At 57.2% G+C, this 6,000-nt stretch overlaps 1 protein-coding gene across 3 annotated transcripts in view; it reads left to right on the top strand.

The window, feature by feature from the left end:
- Window positions 1–5,650: 5,650 nt before the first annotated feature.
- ADGRB2 (adhesion G protein-coupled receptor B2) overlaps window positions 5,651–6,000 on the top strand; it is a 36,049-nt gene continuing 35,699 nt past the window's right edge. For all 3 annotated transcript variants that reach the window (XM_036351930.1, XM_036351929.1, XM_036351925.1), the window contains exon 1: window positions 5,651–5,826. The gene's annotated coding sequence lies outside the window, so the exon portion shown is untranslated. The remainder of the gene's footprint in view (window positions 5,827–6,000) is intronic.

Here is a 6,000-nt window from a genome sequence, read left to right as displayed (position 1 = left end):
TCGCTGCATCATCGCATGAGAAAGTGTGAAACACTGTTTTATTGGACAAACATCGACCAGGGATCACGCACTGGAAGCTCTGTGAGCGCAGGGCCTTTGTTTGCCTTTCACCATCCATGCAGCCAACAAATATTTATTAGTACCTACCTCGTACCTGGCATAGCGCTTTGTGCCAGAGGAGCCAACGGCGAATGGATGGACAAGGTCCTTGCCTTTACAGAACTGATAGTCCAGAGGGGGAAACGGATGGTGTAGGTAAATAGAGAACATGTTTTTAGAGTAATGAGTGTTAGGAGAAACTACAAGGCCATGGGAGGGAGCACCTGGGTGCTTCAGAAATGTAATCAGGGGAGACATCCTAGAGGAGGTGATGCTGGAACTGAGATCTTCCTGATGAGGAGTCAGCCGTGGGAAGTGCTGGGAGAAGAAGGGTTTGGAGTTTTCCAAGAACAGTAAGGAGACCTGTGTTACTCAAGCCCCGTGTGGGGTGGGGTGAGGGTGGGGAGGGGATAACTCCAGAGAGGCTGGAAGGGTATTGGGGAGCCATGGAAGGGCTTAAGAAATGGTACTGATTTATGTTAAAAAGATAGCTCAGTGGGCTTCAGGAGAATGGATTGGGGTGGTGAGGAAGAAGTGGGAACCCAGAGATCAAATAAGGGAGAGTTTGGCACCGATGATGGTGGCTGGGACTCCGGTGTTGGCGGTGGGGATGTGACGGGTGAATAGATCTGGGATGCTTTGGGAGATAGAAGCGCAGGATTTGCTGATGGCCTGGATCCCAGTGCCTAGAACAATAGCAAACACTCAATATGTTTTTTAATGAATGACTACAGACACCATTTCAGTGCCAGGCTCTTGTGCCCACCCTCCATTAGAAGACCATGTATATTAAGATCACTCTGGACCTTAAAGGTCTTTTCCATCCTTTGCTGTAGGGGCCAGAGGCCAGAGAATGCAGGTACTGACCTTTTGGGAAGATCCGGGTAGGCAGCGAGTAAGCCTCCCTTCTCTCCCTAATCTACATCACCAAGAAAGTGACCCCAACACCCAGCCTGGGTTGCCCCCGGCTCCTGGCATCTGCAGCAGGAAGGATGGAAGCTCGACATGTAGGACTTCCCCAGGCACAGGACAGGCCACCTTTCCCAGAATGCCCCTCCAGCATCCGTGACATCAGAGCAGTGAGGGGTTGTCATACGAGCTCTGGGACAGGCCCTGGTAGAAGACCATTACACGAATTTGGGTGTCTTTGGGGACATGTTGTGAGCTCCTGAGGGGTGCCTGGGGTCGGAGTGGGGGGCTGAAAGGAGATCGTTGTACCCAGAATTCTGGGTGGGTGGGTGCTGAGTGGCAATGGAGGCCAGGAGCTGAGAGAGGGGCGCTCCTACGTCGCACCAGCTAGAAGGAAACGTCAGGCTCTGGGCAAAATAAATCACTGGGCAGGAAGAACATTTTCTCATCTGTTTAAAGGGCAATGAAGCGTAGCAGTAGCTGGCCCAGAGGGAGGCAGGGCTGAGGTCAGGCGGGGAAGGCTGGGGTTGCTCCCCTCCATGACCTCCCATCCTCCCCTGAGCTGTCCCACTGACATCTGTGCTGCCTCCAGACTGGGCCCCTGGTGGCTGTTACTGCTAACAAAAACACAAATTAATTGGTAATAAAAAATAATGTCAGCCCTGGTTGGTGTGGCTCAGTCAATGGGAGCATCGTCCTATACACCAAAGGTCATGGGTTCGATTCCAGAACAGGGCGCATACCTAGGTTGCGGGTTGGATTTTTGGTCCTTGTCAGGGTGTGCAGGAGGCAACCAATCGATGTTTCTCTCTCTCTGTCTCTTTCTCCCGTCCCCTCTCTCTAAAAATCAATGAAAGAAATGTCCTTGGATGAGGATTTAATAATCTTTCATAATAATAAAACCAGAATATGCAAATCAACTGACCGACTGAACAGCAGAACGTCTGGACGACCTTCCAGACGACCACGCTATGACATGCACTGGCGCCAGGCCAGCCAAGGTGGGTGTGATGAGATTGATTGGGGGGTCCCGCCATCACCCCATGATCACCCTGCAAAGGGAGGCCCAGGCCACCCTTTGTGCGGCGATTGATTGCGGAGCTATCTATCTGGGCTATTTATCTGGGGGTCCGGCAATTGATCGCCCAGCAGAGGGAGGCCCAGGCCAGCCAAGTGATCGCACTCCATGCCTGTTTCCCACAGAGGGAGGTGATCGGTGGCGGCGGATGGGGGAGGCAGTGCTGCACAGGTGGCAAGCAGTGAAGCGGCAGGGCCAGCTGCTGGCAGCCGGGGGAAGGAAAGCCCTGATAGTCCCGGATCACCGGCCAGGCCTAGGGACCCTACCCGGGGGGTCCTGGATTGCGAGAGGGCGCAGGCCTGGCTGAGGGACCCCCCCCCCGCCTCTAATAATAATAATAATAATAATAATAATAATAATAATAATAATAATAATTTTAAAAGGCCTCTTTCAGAGGTGTAACTGTTGCTAATCCATATCTTTTATCTTACTGAAGCCATCAGTTACACCCAGGTGAGGTCATTTGTACCATTTCGCAGATAAGGAAACAGAGGCTCAGAAAGCTAAAGGGACTTTCTCAAGGTCACCCAGCATGGCAGTGTGAGAGCAGAGTAGAGAGCCTGACTTCTACTTGCCATGTGGGATTGAACTCCTCCCGCCCACCAGAGGCTCCAGAGCGGGTCCCAGTGGGGGAAAGGGCTGGGGTCATTGTCCTTTGCCCAGTCTGTGAGGGAAGGGGCAGGTGGAGGGATGTCCCTCCACTCTGCCCAAGCCCTTTGTGCTCAGCTCTGGCTGGTGCCCCTTCCCGTGTCTACTCTCGGCTGCAGGCTCCCTGCAGGCCCCTCCTGGGGCTAAGACTTGCTCTTTTCACCCCTGTCTGGGCTGTTGGAAAAGTAATTTTTCTTCAACCAGCTGGATTTGAATATGGAAACAATATGTAATTACTCTGAGTCCTCCTGGGCGGCATCATCACCAGAGTGAGTCTGGAAGGGCAGGGGCTCCTGGGAAAAGAGGTGGGGAAGCCCTGATGTGGGGATGCACCGTTGGGAGGGGTTCCAGAGGTTTGCCCTAATCTAGCCTGCTTCTGCACAACCCCTAGGAGGTCCTGCTCTCTCCACCCAGTTCCCATAGCCCTCCTGCCTTGCTGATCTCCTCACTCTGCCACCCTGAGCCCCTGGTAGATGGTGCTATCTCTGTCAGTCCTTCCCTCTATCTGACCACCTGTCTTTCCTAGGGGATCCTTATTTTTATTGTGGCTGAAAGAATGGGGTCAAGAAACCAGAGGACTAACAAGGAACAGAGAAACACACAAAATGCTTCTATCTCTCAGGACCCAGCCCCTCCTATTACCTCGCACCCAGCTGGATTCTGGGGGGAAGGGGAGGGCCTTAGGGATCCAGCTGCATCACATCTGCAAGGGTTTCTCTGGGCTCTGGGTCTCTAGTATGCTAATGTCATGAATATTCATAAAGAGGGAGGCAGGGCCCTAGGAGTGGAAGGGGCTAGAGCTCTGTAGGATCAGGTTCTAGAGGCTTTAGAGGGACTGCTCTTACATCCCTGTGGGTACCCCATGTCTCAATCATTCTCCCCACCTTTGCCCACCACATTAAGGCCCCAACCCCAGGAAAGGCATTGCCCCTCACAATGCCCAAGTAAGGAGGCCTGGGGTCTTCCCTGCCCTTGGGGTGCTTCAACACACCAAGCAGATAGCAAGCTGCCCAGCTTGGCTTTCACAATAGGGGCTGAACCTCAAGACCCAGAGACCTGGGGTGTGTTTGAGGGGCCCAGAAGAAGCCAGGTGCCCTGCCTGCCAGCGCTGGGCCCAGGGCACAGGCCTCCTTGGGCTCACGCTGGGAATGGAAAGGTGCCGGCCCTCCTCCCTGCCTCACACAGCCTCATAAATCCCCTTAAGGTGACGGGTGATATTCCTTCATTGCCCCTTATTACCTACTTCCATTAAAGTCGATAATCTCTCACAATCACTCACAACAAATGTCACTGAGACTGCTGGATGGGGGAGGCACTCGGGGAGGAAACAAGGGGCTTTTCTCTCTGCCTCTTCCTGGTCCTGCCCTGGGAGGGGTGGAGTCTTCTCATCCTACCCCTGTCTCCAGGGAGACACAACTCAAGGGGCTTCAGTGGAGAAGTGGGGTTGGGATTGGGCGGCCTGGGAACTTCCTGCTTTCCACGTTTGGTCCTTTCCTGGCCAGAGAACCTTTAAAAAGTAGGGTTCCTGAAGCCATCTCAGCCTCACTGCAAAGTTGCCTCCCTGCTGGCTTGTCCTCTGACCAGAGCCATCCAATTAACCTATGAATCTTTGGCCAAAGTGGTGTGTCCCTGGTCTGCCCATCTTCCTGGTGGCAACATGCCCAGGCCACAAACCACCCAACCAGGGCCCAGAGCCACAGGCATTTTCCTGGGTGCTGACTTTACCATGCAGCCTCTGGCCCAGCCCAACTGTCCCTGGGCACAGTGCCAGGGTGGGGAGGGGGTGGATCTGTACATTTCTGCTGCTTTTACACAAGCAGATGCAACATGGGGGCGCCCCTGGCACAGGGAAAGGCGCTTATGGGAATAGACAGGCACTCAGGAAAACATGTAACACACTGCACACGGGTAGCGTCCCCGTGCCTGGGGACATGCAACATTGCAGAGTTTACACCAGCGCATGCACCAAACATACCACACTGCAGTGTACATATGTGGCTCCTACATACAAGTGACTCACAGCACTGAGCACATATGTGGCACTTGTAAGCTTGCACACAAATAGCATCTCTACATACAATAACAGGCAACATGCATTCAGGACCCGAGCATATGTAAACACACCGTGCATGTGTGTAGCAGTTGCATGCACAGAGCCAGTGAACGTTGCAGTGCACACATAAGGCACCTGTATGCATAAGCATATGCAAAGTTCAGCGCACATGAGTGGCACCTGCATGCACCGGGATATGCAATTTGCAATGCACATGCGGGCGGGGGTGGAGGGCGAGCCAATGCTTCAGTCTCCAGGGCCCCTGAGACCCTGGCTGACTGAGATGCCTCGAGCCTAGAGTATCGCTGGAGGGGCGCCGTGGATCGCCTCATTCTGCTGGTCGGGGAGGCCCTGGGCGGGGCGGGGGCTTACCCTGGGCTTCTCCCGCGCCGGCGCCTGGGGCCCAGGGCGGGGAGGGGAGGGCGCTCTTGGCTCGGCTGGCGCTGCTCCCCCTGTAACAGGAGGCGGCGCGCGTCGCCCCCGCCCCCCGCCCCTTTTCCCGCGGCTCCTAGCGCCCGGCCCGGCGCGCGCCCCCTCCCGGGCCCGGCCCGCGCAGGCGCCGCGTCCCGCCTCGGCCGTCACTCGGCCTGGCGCGCGCTGCGGGCAGCGGCCGGAGCAGCCGGAGGAACCGGGTTCGGCAGCGGCGGCGGAGGCGGCGGCACGGACAGCTGCGGCGGCTCTTGGAGACCGAGGAGGATGCGGCGCCGGCTTCTAGAGTCCGGGGCTGCGGCCGCCGCCCGCAAATAGGAGGCGGTGCGAGACGCGGACGGTGATCCGGGCGGGGGAGCGGGGACCGGGGGTGGGGGGCGGCGGCAGGAGCCCGCGCCTGGCCGGGCGCCCGCCCGCCCGCCCGCCCCGCGCTGCTCCGCGGCGCCTTTTCTGCACCCGCCGCTCCGCGGATCGGGAGCCTCGGCCCTCCGCGCGGCTGCTACGAGCTGCCCCGCGCTCGGCCAGGCCCCCGCCTTAGGGATGGCAAACTTGCGCCCCTTGGTCGCCTCCGCCAGCGCCGGCCCCCGCTCCTGCTGCTGACGGCGCCCAGGTGAGTGCTCGGCCCCAGACCCTGATGCGGCCCCTCCCCGAGCCCTCCCCGCGGGGTCCGGAGTTTCCGCACTAGCCCGGACTCGGGGCGCTCCCCTACCCATCTCTGCTGCTTTCTCCCCTGCCCGAACTGACTTCACTCGGCACCTACCCACCCTCTCCCCTCTCTTTGAGA

Source organism: Myotis myotis, unplaced genomic scaffold (assembly GCF_014108235.1).
Source record: "Myotis myotis isolate mMyoMyo1 unplaced genomic scaffold, mMyoMyo1.p scaffold_m19_p_2, whole genome shotgun sequence".
NCBI classification, from domain to species: domain Eukaryota; kingdom Metazoa; phylum Chordata; class Mammalia; order Chiroptera; family Vespertilionidae; genus Myotis; species Myotis myotis.
This window is presented reverse-complemented; position numbering and strand designations above follow the sequence as displayed.